Source organism: Canis lupus, chromosome 2 (assembly GCF_003254725.2).
Source record: "Canis lupus dingo isolate Sandy chromosome 2, ASM325472v2, whole genome shotgun sequence".
Classification (NCBI taxonomy): domain Eukaryota; kingdom Metazoa; phylum Chordata; class Mammalia; order Carnivora; family Canidae; genus Canis; species Canis lupus.
The window spans coordinates 15,980,442-15,993,611 of record NC_064244.1 but is presented as its reverse complement, the minus strand read 5'-3'; the positions used below and the strand labels follow the sequence as shown (position 1 = coordinate 15,993,611).

At 40.9% G+C, this 13,170-nt stretch overlaps 1 protein-coding gene across 6 annotated transcripts in view; it reads right to left on the bottom strand.

Annotated features, from left to right (window-relative positions):
* The window catches only part of MPP7 (MAGUK p55 scaffold protein 7), a 313,879-nt gene extending 301,316 nt beyond the window's left edge, over positions 1-12,563 (bottom strand). For 3 of the 6 annotated variants that reach the window (XM_049100344.1, XM_049100348.1, XM_049100342.1), the window contains exon 1: positions 12,372-12,519. The gene's annotated coding sequence lies outside the window, so the exon portion shown is untranslated. Of the gene's footprint in view, positions 1-12,371 lie in introns of all 6 variants that reach the window. The other 3 variants (XM_035713379.2, XM_035713382.2, XM_049100345.1) reach the window with 3 other exon arrangements.
* Between the last annotated feature and the right edge of the window lie 607 nt (positions 12,564-13,170).

Below are 13,170 nucleotides of genomic sequence, written 5' to 3'. Positions count from 1 at the left end.
TTATAATTCTTCTTAATTATGATGACACTACCCAACAAATATTTCTTGATAAATGTATAGGATGTGTCTTTAACTTCTCTTTGTGATTATCTTCATCTTAAAAGGTGAGGAAAGTAAATCAAGTATTAGCATGTTTGTAGACCTATTTATTACTGTGATAAAACAGTGAGATTAATAGCTTCACACAGGTCTGAAGTTGCTGATCTCAGAAAGATTTTCTTTCCTAGCGTTACTAAACTTTCCCTCACTTGGAAAAATACCACATAGCTAAGCCAAGAAGTAGCCAGTTCCTGCTCCTGAGAGATAGCTTCAGGAGTAAGTAAGCAAAGGAAAAGTTGGATCTGTTCAGCAACCTCAGGGGAGGCAGATCAGCCTAAGAACTTGGCCCTCAACTGTACTTGTGAGAGATACAATGAGCCAGCTGTTCTCAGGTGATCCTTAAACCCTGGGGGGTCCCCAAGAACCTTTCCCTACATCCACAATGTCAAGACTATTTTTATAATAATGCTGACAGGTTACTTACGATTCTCACTGCACTGATGATCTAAAAGCAAGGGTGTGTAAAATCGCTGGCACCCTGGCAGGAAGAAAGGCAGGGGCACCAACTGGGCAGTCCTCCCCACTATCAACACAGTGAAAAAAAAATGCTAGCTTCACATAAGAATGTCCTTGATGAAACAGGAAAAATTAACAATTGTACTGAAATCTCTATTCTTGGATACGTGTCCTCTTGATATTCTGTGACAAAATACGAAGTATACATCTAAGAACTTATGCCACACACTGAAGTATGATGGTTGTCTCATTGAAAAGGAGCACCATCTGAGATTTACAAGCTGAGCAAACAGCGTTTTCGCCCACAAAGTATCATTCTTAGAGAAAATAACCAAAAGGCAAACTGAGTATTGAAAGTTGGGTATTTGGCAGACATGCTTTTTTAAATGAATAAAATGAACCTACCTACCTTTCCTTTTCTTCAAGGAAAACACCCAAGATATGTGTTGACCATGAGAAAATTCAAGCTTTCAAGCAAAAATTGGGTTTTTCAAAAAATTCTATCTGCCACCAGCAACATGACGGCTTTTGCAATAAAGAGCTTTCTGATGGGATCACAGGTGATTTTAACAAATGCGACCTTTTTCAAATGGTATCATAAAAAAGTGCCAACATTTGGGAGACTTGCAGAATTTCCTGAACCAATATTTGCCAAATCACATATGAAGAGTCAAAGTACAAGATATACCAATATAATTAAATGTAACAGAATGAGAGAAGTTTGATACGGGTTAAGATTCCAATCTGCAACTAAATTTTTAAGACACTGTCACAGACTTTAGATGTAGTATCAAAGAGAATGCCCACGATTACCTCAAAAGATCATTAAAACACTCCTCTCTTCCAATTACAGGTCTGTACAACACTAAATCTCCTTCATATATTCCAACCAAACAACAAATTACCACAGACTGAATAAACAGAAAAATCCAGCTGTCTTCTACTACGTGACATGAAAAGGAGCTATAATCAAAAAGAATAAAATAACTAAGGATAAATGTAATTGAAGAGGTGAAAGACCTGTACTCAGAAAATAAGACATTGATGAAAGAAACTGAACATGAAACAAACAGAAAGGTATTCCATGCTCATGAATTGGAAGATGATTGTTAAAATGTCCATACTAGCCAAAGCAATCTATAGATTCAATATGATGCCCATCTAAAATCCAACAGCATTTTTCACAGAAGACAAGTATTCCTAAAATTTGTATGGAACCATGAAAAGATCTCAAATAGCCAGAGCAATCTTGAGAAAGATGAACAAAGCTGGAAATATCACAATCCCAGATTTTATACTATAGTACAAAGCTACAGTAATCAAAACAGTATGGTATTGACACAGAGACAGAGATCTAGATCAATAGAACAGAATTAAGAGCCCAAAAATAAATCCATGCTTATATGGTCAATTAATCTATGATAAAAGAGGCAAGAATATACAAAGGAGAAAAGACCATCTCATCAATAAGTGACGCTGGGAAAACTGCACAGCTATATGTGAAACAATGAAACTGGACCACTTCCTTACCATCACACATAAAAATTAACTCAAAATGGAATAAACGCCTAAATGTAAAACCTGAAACCATAAAACTCCTAGAACAAAACATAGGCAGTAATCTCTTAGACATTGGCCTTAGCAACACTTTTCTGGATTGTGTCCTCAGGCAAGGGAAACAAAAGTAAGAATAAACTATTGAAACTAGATCAATGCACAACGAAGGAAACCATCAATGCAATATAAAGACAGAGGATCCCTGGGTGGCTCAGCAGTTTGGCACCTGCCTTCAGTCCAGGGTGTGATCCTGGAGTCCCAGGGTCGAGTCCCACATTGGGCTCCCTGCACGGAGCCTGCTTCTCCCTCTGCCTGCGTCTCTGCCTCTCTGTGTCTCTCATGAATAAATAAATAAAATCTTAAAAAAAAAAAAAGAAATGTAAAGACAGCTTATTAAATGAGTGAAGATATATGCAAAGGATATATCTCATCAGTTCATATCCAAAATATATAAAGAATTCACACAACACCACCAAAAAACTACTAATCTGATTTTAAAATGCGCAAAGGATCTGAACAGACATTTTCCAAAGAAGACATACAGACGGCCAATGGATACATGAAAAGATGCTCAACACCATTAATTATCAGGGAAACAGTAATCAAAACCACAATAAGATACCACCTTACACCAGTCAGAATGGCTAGTATCAAAAAGATAAGTAATAGGCATTGGTGAAGATGTGGAGAAAAGAGAACACTCATGCACTGTTAGCAGGAATATAAATTGCTGCAGCCACTGTGGAAAACAGTATAGAGATTCCTCAAAATATTAAAAATAGAAATACCATATGATCCAGTAATTCTACTTCTGAGTACCCAAAGACAATAAAAACACTAATTCACTGCTGCATTATTTACAATAGCCAAGAAGCAACCTAAGTGTCCAGTGATAGAAGAGTGAATAAAGAAGATGTGGCATATAGAGAGAATGGAATACTACCCAGCATTAAAAAAAAAAAAAAAAATAGGGATGTCTTAGCAGCTCAGTGGTTGAGCTTCTTCCTTCGGCTCAGGGCGTGATCCAGGGGTCCAGGGATCAAGTCCTGCATTTGGCTCCCCACAGGAAGCCTGCCTCTCCCTCTGCCCTGTGTCTCTGCCTCCCTCCTCCTCCCTCCCTCCCTCCCTCCTTCTCGTGAATAGATAATCTTTAAAAAAATATAATAAATGAGGAAGGAAGGAAGGAAGGAAGGAAGGAAGGAAGGAAGGAAGAAAGGAAAGAAAGAAAGAAAGAAAGAAAGAAAGAAAGAAAGAAAGAAAGAAAGAAGAAAGAAAGAAAGAAAGAAAGAAAGAAAGAAAGAAAGAAAGAAAGAAAGAAAGAAAGAAATCTTGTCATTCACAACATGGATGGACCTAGAGGGTATTGTGCTAAGTGAAATAAGTCAGAGAAAGACAAATACCATATGATTTCACTTACATGTGTAATCTAAGAAGCAAAACAAATGGATAAACAAAACAGACTTATAAATACAGAGAACGAACTTGTAGTTGCTGGGAAGGGAGGTGGTGGGTGAAATAGGTGAAGGGGATTAAGAAGTACAAGGTCCCAGTTACAAAGTCACAGGGATGAACAGTACAGTACAGTAATAGTATCAGTGTAATACCTTTGACAGATGGTAACCACACTTACCATGGTATTACATAAACATACAGGATTCTCAAAGGATTATGTTGTACACCTGAAACTAACATCCTAAGTCAACTGTATTTCAATTTTAAAAATGTTATAAAAACATTGAATGTCACTCTTCTCATTTATTTAATTAGTTATTTTTCATAAAGACTTTTTTATGTTTTCATATAATGGGATTATCATTTTTAATGATTTAATACTCTAAAATTTATATTTAGAACCCCCCCCAAAAAAGTGAAATCAAAAATAATAAGAACAAATCTCCCAATTAAAGGTAAAACTAAAGATGGAAGGAAAAAAAAAACTAAAGATTAATTCCCTTTAAGGTCCTATAGGATAGAGAGATCACCATCTCTGTTATTCTCAATGTATCACTACAATGCTAGACAAATGCAGTAAATGAAGGAAATACAAAAGGTAATAAAAATTGGAAGGAAAACAACAGGCCATTATTTAAAAAATAAACTTCACAGAACATGGAAAAGATAAACCAGCTATTAAGATACAATAAAAATTTAACAAGATTGCCCCTAAAATACGTTTATATCAATACAGACATACGTACTCATAGAGAAAAAAAGTGAGAAAAGAGAAAAAAAGTCACAATAGAAACAAACCTGAAGTACCTATGAATGAATCTGACAAAGAAGACATAAGACAATAGTGGAGAAAAAAATTTTAATTCTATTGAAAAAACAACTCTCTTTGATACAGGTGTTAAAAACAAGAAAATAGGTCCAACATAGAGTTACTTACGCCAAGCCCCACATCACCAGAGACAATTCGTTTCAGCTCTCCCAGAAATGGAATAATAAACCAGTTCATTAGGAACTTACCTGAACTGCACGAATGAGGTAACCTGCCTGACATTAGACTCCTATCATCTAAAGGAAAGTGACCTTACCACAACCAATCCACTTATTTGCTAGTATAACTTCCTGATCCCACTCCCTTCTGCACACAAAAGTCTTTCATTTTACATAGCTCCTTCTCAGCTCCTTCTCAGATCTCCTTTCTATTTGCTAAATGGGTTACTGCCCAGCATGCATCCCCAAATAAAGCCAATAAGATCAGTTGAGTTTCATTTTTTAACATATGGTTTAACCATGGTTATAGATCACCAGAGGAGGTTTTTAAAAATCCAATTGCTGGGTCTCCACTCCTTCTAGATTCTGATTCAGTTGATACGGGGTAAATTGGAGCAGATGGTTCTAAAATCTACCTAGTTAATGCTAATGTAAAAGCCAGGAATGATAATCACTGGTTTAAACACATCTGAAAAGAAAACAGGTGGGTCTCATACTTCTACATGCCAATCACTATAAACGGGTTGTAGTAATAAAATTGAAAATAAAAACAAAAACCACTGTGGAAGTAGAACAGGAGACAGATTGTACAAACATATCTTCGTTAACTAAGAATGGACAAACATTTCCTACACAAAACCTAGATGGTGAAAAAAATGGATCTAACTATAACAAAATTAAAGATTCTGTTCAATAAAAGATTTCAAGAAGAAACCCAATAAATGGGTGTAAAAAAAAAAAACCTAAGAAGATATTTGCAGCCTATAAAACCCAACAGATTAACACCCAGAATATACAAAAGAATTCTTGTAAATTAGAGTAGAAAAGCAGGAAGGGAGATACAAAAATCTAATAGAAAAAAGAGGCAAAGAATATGTACATGCAAATGTATACATCACAAAAGGGGACCTCACACAGCTGAAAGTATATGACAGGATACTGGACTGCATTAGTAATCAGAGAATTGCAAATCCGAACAGTAAATGTATCACTTTGTGCCCAATTCGCTCCATCTGTTGCATCAGATGAAAAAATTATAAGGTCAGAAAATATCAAGTGCTAGCGAGAATGTGGGGGAAGGACACCTGGCACCAGGGCGAACTGGCACAACCATTCCAGATAGTAATCGGGCAGAAATGAAGTTACGGACAAGCCCCAGAGAGGGTGCAATGCCAGGCGGGGGAGAAACAAGAATGGAATAGGGGAGGAAGGAGAAATATGTAAGGAAATGAGCTGAGAGGCTTCCATGGACCGCTGCCACATAATGACGGCGGACCACGAAGGGGACGTGAACTCCAGCCTGTGCACCTGACGCCGGAGGGAGGCCCTGCCACACACAGTGCTTCATGGAACCAGCAGATGCTAGTCCCTGGATGCTTGAACCTGGCTCTTACAGAGTCTGCATTCCAGCGGAGGAAACAATAAAAAGGGAACAACACTAACTTTTTGGAGGCTTGCCAGACAGAGGCGGGCTCTCAGAGACCCCCAGAAAGAAAATGAACCAGGCATGTGGCAAACGGAGGGGAACAATCTCCCAGAACTACATTCAGGGTCTTCAAACACTGTCACCATTCGACAGGTGAGACTATTTTCTAAAGCTACCTCACAGGTATTGACTGTAATTGAACTCCCAGCAACAACCTTTAAAATTCCTGTTATATGAAGGGTGGACTACTGTGATTATCCTAAAACCAACATATTTTAACCAAAGAAACCTTTTAGGAGGAGAAAAAAAAAAAAGACACACCACCAATGTTAATATTCCACATCTCTTAAAAATGTTTCTGGAAAATCACTAGATCCACAAATGTTTCCTTCATTTGTTAAATAGAAATGGAGTTCTCCTCTATTTTTCCACAGCACAGTGCTAGGAAATGAGGATAAATATAAAAGTTTCTGGGGGTGCCTGGGTGGCTCAGTGCATTAAGCGTCTGCCTTCAGCTGGAGTCACAATCTCAGGGTCCTGGGATTGAGCCCTGCATCAGGCTCCCTGCTCAGCGGGGAGTCTGCTTCTCCCTCTGCCTCTGCCCCTCTGCTTGTCTGCGGCGCACTCTCTCTCACACACAGGCACAAACACAAATAAATAAAATCTTTAAAAAAAGGTTTTTTAATTCAAAGTTTCTATCCTTAAGGAGCATACCTCAACTTTATAAGATACAGGATTCTATTTACTTTATATCCTTGATTTTTTTTTTTAGGATTAAAAGCCAACATTTATTATATTTTGCCACCTCGCAGACACTATTCTATAGGTTTTAAACACATTTCAGTTCATTTAATATTCGCCACACGATACTGTATTTCTACTTTAGAACAGAGGAAATAAAGGTGACGGTGACTGAGCAAGGATTCAAATACAGATCTTTCAAACTTCAAAGCCTGTTTTCTTAACCACTATGCTTCTATTCCCCCGGCACCTTCTCCATGGTTTTCAGAGTGTGATCCCTGGGCCAGAGCATCAACATTGCAGCTTAACAGAAAGGCAGGGACACCTGGATGGTTCAGTGGTTAAGTGTCGGCCTTCAGCTCAGTTCATGATCCTGGGGTCCAGGGATCAAGTCCCGAATCAGGCTCCCCGCAGGAAGCCTGCTTGTCCCTCTGCCTATGTCTCTGCCTCTGTGTCTCTCTCACGAATAAATAAAATCTTTAAAAAAAAAAAAAAAAAAAAGGCACACTCTCAGGGCTCACCCACAGACCCACTAAATCAAACTGTAAAAGTAGAGGCAGCTACCTAAGTTTTAACAAGCCCTCCTGGTGAGCTGGAGGCACGCAAAGGCTTGAGAACCACGGGTCTGGTTTTCACACTTAATGTATGTATTTAGTTAAACAGGACATGATCACTGTTTTTCGAAATTTCACAATGTAAACTTTTGGTCCGATTTAAAATGATTCTAAATAAATCAAAATAATATTCATTCATTTTCTCAAGACACAGAGACTCCTTTCCCAACCTGACAAAATGTTCTGTCTATACCCTGATTCAACCATCTAAAAAAAAGTCTACTCTGAGGGGCCTTACTAGGAACTAGATTTTAAATTCCAAACATGAAAAAAGCACAGAGGTCCAAAGAGAATCTTCAGAAGTTGAATCAGAAGCCATATTAGGAAGAGGACAAAAATGTTTTGGGTATCAGTAGCAGAAGCTTGAAAAATCTTGGTCCAAAGCCCCACAAGCCTTTTTATCCTTGGCTCAACTCCAAATTTTTTCAATACCCCTTCAACAAACTTCCAATTGCAAAAAAAAGAAAAAAAGGAAAATGTTATAACCTTCAGAAATATTTGTTAAATAAACATATACTGGCACCGTCTTCCAAATATGCTTTATCATGAGTCAAGTTAATCAGATACACTAGTGCATACATATACTAATCCAAAAACTGCTCACATCATCCCAGCCCCTTGCCTAGACCACCCTTTATGGCATCCTATCTGAATGCCATACCTAGAACAGGAGCCTCCTTTCCTATCCCAACTCAAGTCTTCAACTTGAATAACAGAACTCCATGTGTACTTAAATTTGCCTATTAACACCTTTTTTTTTAAGGTAGTGGAAGACAGTTTCAGAAGTGTGTATGGATTCAAGCACCTACCATAATTAGAGAACCTGCTATGTGCCAAATAATTCTTTTAAGCTATTCACTTGCATACTCAAATTATTAATTTTATAAAGCTCAGGATTCTTATTTTAAAAATTAAAAACTGAAGACTAAAGAGTTAACTTGCCCAACTCTGTACCATGGGATAGCTAGAAACCTGACTTAAGGGACACCTGGGTGGCTCAGTAGTTGAGCATCTGCCTTCAGCTCAGGGTGTGATCCCAGGGTCCCGGGATCGAATCCCACATCAGGCTCCCTGAAGGGAACCTGCTTCTCCCTCTGCCTCTCTGTGCCTCTCATTAATAAAAAATAAATAAAATCTTGAAAAAGAAACCTGACTTGAGATGCATATTGACTTGATTCAAGTCGTCAATGGTGCAAAGTGCTCTGAGAAGGCCCCAATCAGGCAGTTTTTAATCTGCCTGGTTACTTAACAATCATCCACCTTTCCATGCCCAAGCTCACCCAAGGATTGGCAGCACTGGCAAGAACTACCCTCCTAGAAGAAAACTGATTTTCCCTCTCCCAAAGCACCATCAAAACCCCCCCTGAGAACAACAGCTGTTTCCAAGAAACAAATTACCAAGGCCCTTCTCACAGAGTTCACTGGAACTGAAACACACTCACACCAACTGCCTTCACACCTTCCCATTTAAATTCTTTTCCTGCCTTTTAAAGGCCCAAAGATTTCTGTAAAAATCTCCCAAAATGCAATCATCCCAACGAGTCCTAATTCCTCCACCAACATTGCTATTTCTATACCTAAATCTGGTATTTCTTATGAAAGTAACAGCTATGTCTTCTCATTCCCCTTCTGTAACCATCAATAACAGCAATTAATCAGTAACAAACAAGCCTGCTAGCTCTTACAATCAGAGGGAGGATGCTCCCCTCTCCTTTAATAGTAAGCTGATAATAATGTTCTCCTAAATAGATTATGCGAGCATTCAAGAAAGGAAAAAACAAAAAACAAAACTTTGTTACATGCCTGGAGAAAAAAAATGTATAACTTAAGTATTCGGTCATATTCAAGATTTGAGTAATCTTGTTATTTGTACCCACTTGATTCTACTTCTTCTAAGGAATCAGCGATCAATGAAAGCAAAACATGAAACTATGCTCAAATAGCTCATAGTTCACATAAGATTTAAACACAGCCGTTTTTTAAAAAACCTCCAAGTGTACATAAATAAGGACCAAAAATCCACACTCTGGTGTGGGTTCCTGATCACAGAGAGAATCGGCTTTTTAAAAGATATTTCTAAAATTCCTAATAGTGTCCTTCACTTTAAATTAAACTGTTGTTTCCTTCCAAGTAATCTTACTTAATGAAACTAACAAATCACTTATTGCAATTCTGTCTGACTTGTAATCACAACAGAAACTGTTACAATACATCTGTATCTTAGTGAAATGCTTATAATAAGGGGTGGGTGGGGAATCTGAACTCTCTATTGAGCAGCACCCAGTGCACCACCTAGTGGAGGTTGTGTAACTTTGTAATTAATATTCTTTTAAAGGACAGAAACCCTAAGTAAGAGTACAACAAATACTATACAAATAGCCTAAATCTCTTTCCAGTCCCCCACATTGCAAGAGGGCTGTGTTCATAAGAAGAGTAGAGTCATTTCCTGTGCAAACTAATAGATCGATAAGGGTTTCTTAATGGAAATCTTTGGGCACTAGAAATTTTGACAGGAGAGTAAAAATTAAGACATTGATGCAAAAACAAATAAATCAGAGACAGACTGTCAGGGCTTGTGGAAGCAGAACCTTATATCCTAGAAGAATAAGTTATGTCAAAATGGGCATGTTACAGGCCACAGATGCATCTGCCAGGCAAAGGGACTACTTAAAGATTACAACAGTTCCATTCACTAACTCATAAGACAGTTTCAAGTTCCTGATGATTAATAAGTGTAACATAACCTAGCAATTGTCCAGCATTCCCCAAGCCTTGACACTATTTGAGAGGTTCTTCCCAACTATCCATCTAAGCCTACTCTCCATTAACCCCCAAACTCCCTTGCTTGCACTATTCTAATTGAAGAATAAATGATTTTTATTTTCAACTTTTCTCCTAAATTTATAGTTAACTTTCCGCAAAAAGAAGTTGTAAGTCATGACCAGAATGCATCACGCTTCATTTTTATTTGCCTTATGCATAGTATTTCTAATCAACTCAGAAAACAGTACTGCAGTCCACTGCTAAGTTACAGATGCAAGCATAAATAAGATACGGTTCTCCCATTTGGAAAACTTCCCAAAATTTAAAATAGAGATTTTCACATAGCACCACTACGAATTTGTTTTGTTTTGCCTGTGTGAAAAATTACCTTTCTGGTGTGATTTAAACTATCTCAGCAACCTCGAGGAGGAAAAAACAAAAAACAAAAACCTAAGAGTCGCTATTTTTTTTACTTGGAAATAAGCATCTCCATCTGTGACTTTTGTACCATGTGATCAATACAGAAGCTTGCCTGATGGTGGGAACCTTAGGAGATCCGAGATTAAATCCATTATGAGTATAAAATAAGGTAGGAGTCGAGGGACCTGGGCAGAATTCTCTTCATCTCTGGGGCTTCCACTTTATATATTTGTAAAATGGGCATGATATTCACTACCTGCCTCCCAAGAAAAGGAGTAAATGGAAATACAGGTATCTCCCGTTTTTCACAAGTTCGTGTTACTCTACTTTGCTTATGCGACAGACCTTAGAATCTGTTTTCACTAACTGAAAGAAACCCAAAGAGGTTTATTTTGCATCAGCTGGTATAGAGGCTGCACACACCCGGAACAGAAAGAGTGGCGGTGCCAAGCTCCTTCCTTGAGAACACTCAGCATCTCAGCATCAAGCCGCAGCAGCCTTGACCTGTGTCTGAGCATCTGCGCTGTATCTTGACTTATTTTATGCGTCCATCAGCAAAATGTGTCCTAAGGTATCAGAAAAGCCTAAGAGGTTTTTTGGGAATCTGGAACACTAAAAAAATTACTAAAAAAATTTCCCGTATACATTAATAGTGAGTGGGGGTTTTTTTGTTTGTTTGTTTTTATTTTTTTATTTTTTATTTTTTTTGCTTCACAGCAGTTCCGTTAAGAAAAGATTTCATAGGAACGCTCTATTTTCACATAGCAGGGAAAACCTGTACTGGTTTGTAGAAGCCGAGTGCACCCAGAAGGAGAGAACACTGCTCCAAGAGTTCTCACTGTGCCATCACTGCTGAAACCCGGTGACCTTCACCATTTCCCTGGTTAACAAATAGTGAATGGGGAAAAAAACGGTACTCAGCAAGTCAAAGAAAAGGTAAGGCCAATTCGAGGTGCAAATCAGTAATTGCCTGGCCTGTCTGCAAAGTACTACCACATGAGTACCAAGCAGGTGCATCCCCCAAACCTAAAACCCGGAGACTGTTTTTAGAGAAGCTTTTTTTTTTAATTATTAGTTGAATGCTAATATTTTTAGAAATTAGAAGAAAAAAGATTCACGATTGTACTCCCCTCCATGACAGAGTGACAGAAACAAGGTTCCACCCCCACGGTCCCTCCACACCTGCGCAGGCATTCCTCATCCACATTCCTCCCCCTCACCCCATCGCTCGGTTCCCCGCTGGAGCCCAGACAAAGGTGACTCACGCTGCTAGGTCTACTTGTCACTGAAGGAAAAGTCCCCAAACTAGTTCACGTTAAAGACTGCTCCTTGGTTTTAAAAATAATAAATAGTAAGTACAGTGTGATGATGTGTAAATGGCACTGCAATGCGCCTGCCTCCGGAAAATATGTAACGATACCCAAGACACCTTTCTGGCTTTAGAAAGGAAAAAAAAAAAAAAGAAGAAGAAGAAGGGGCACTCAGCTTATCGCTACTTATCAGCAGGTCCTTTTCCCTCGCGAGCCCGACTGGCTCAACTCCGCAGTCGTGCTCCACCTGCACGTCCTCGCGCCCCCGGCTGGCCCAGCCGCCCGCCGCCCAGTCCCCCGCGGTCCCGCCCGCAGCGCCCCCACCCCTCCCCCCGGCCCCCCGCCCGGCCCCGCCCCCACCTCCCCGCAAGGTGTCGCCGCCGCCGCCGCCGCCGCCGACTCCCGGGCGGAAGCGTCTCGAGGCCGGCGGGAGGCTCCCGGGGACGGGGACGCGGCCCGGCCCTGAGGGAGCAGCCGGGGAAAAGCCCCCAGCGCCCGCGCCGCACCGGGGCCCCGACAGGCGCTGCAGCCCCGGCGCCCCGTTACCTGCTCCCGGCAGCCGTGGCCCGCGGGAGGCGCGACCGCTCCGGCCCCTGCGGCCCCGGCTCGGGAGGCGAAGAGGCAGCAACCGCAGCCGCGGCGGAGGACGATCGGCAGCCAGCGGGCTCGGCACCGCCTCGGCGGGCGCAGGACGCACGAGCCCGGCGGGAGCCCGGCCCCCACCTCCAGGGCCGGGAGTAACCGACTCGGCCCCCTCCCGCGGCGGGGCGGGGCCGCGGCCGGAGGGGCGGGGCGAGGAGGGGCCGCTCCGCCCGCGGGGCGGGAGCTCCGCGGACGCTTCGTAAAAGGCGCCTGCTGATAGGCTGCGATAGAGGGCAGCCTCGCCAGAGGAGCTCCCTCGTTGGTCGATAGGAGAAAACAAAGCAGGACTCCGATTGGTCGGAACGCTGTAGCTCCTCCCCCTCGCCCGTCAATCATCGGAAGCTCCGCCCCGCCGCTCTGCTCCCAGGTGGCTGAGGAACCGGCTGCTTTACAGACCTGCAGCCTCCCTGAAGCGCGGAGCCCCCGTACCTGGGTTTCTTTGCCAGATGGGAGCGATTCTTTCTCGTCTGAACGTGATGAATAACAGCTAGTCTTTAACATCGCTTAGCTTTAGAGAGGACTCCTGGGTATTTTTTAAATGCTGCATAAATTCAGAGGGAAATTGTCCTGCGCAGAGAAAAGGCATAAAATGTTTTCACTCTTGGCAAAATGATGCGTAACTTTTTTTTTTCTTTTTCTCGTTTTACTCTGTAGTCCATATGAGACATTCGTTACTTAGAATGCACCATGCTGTAAACAGATC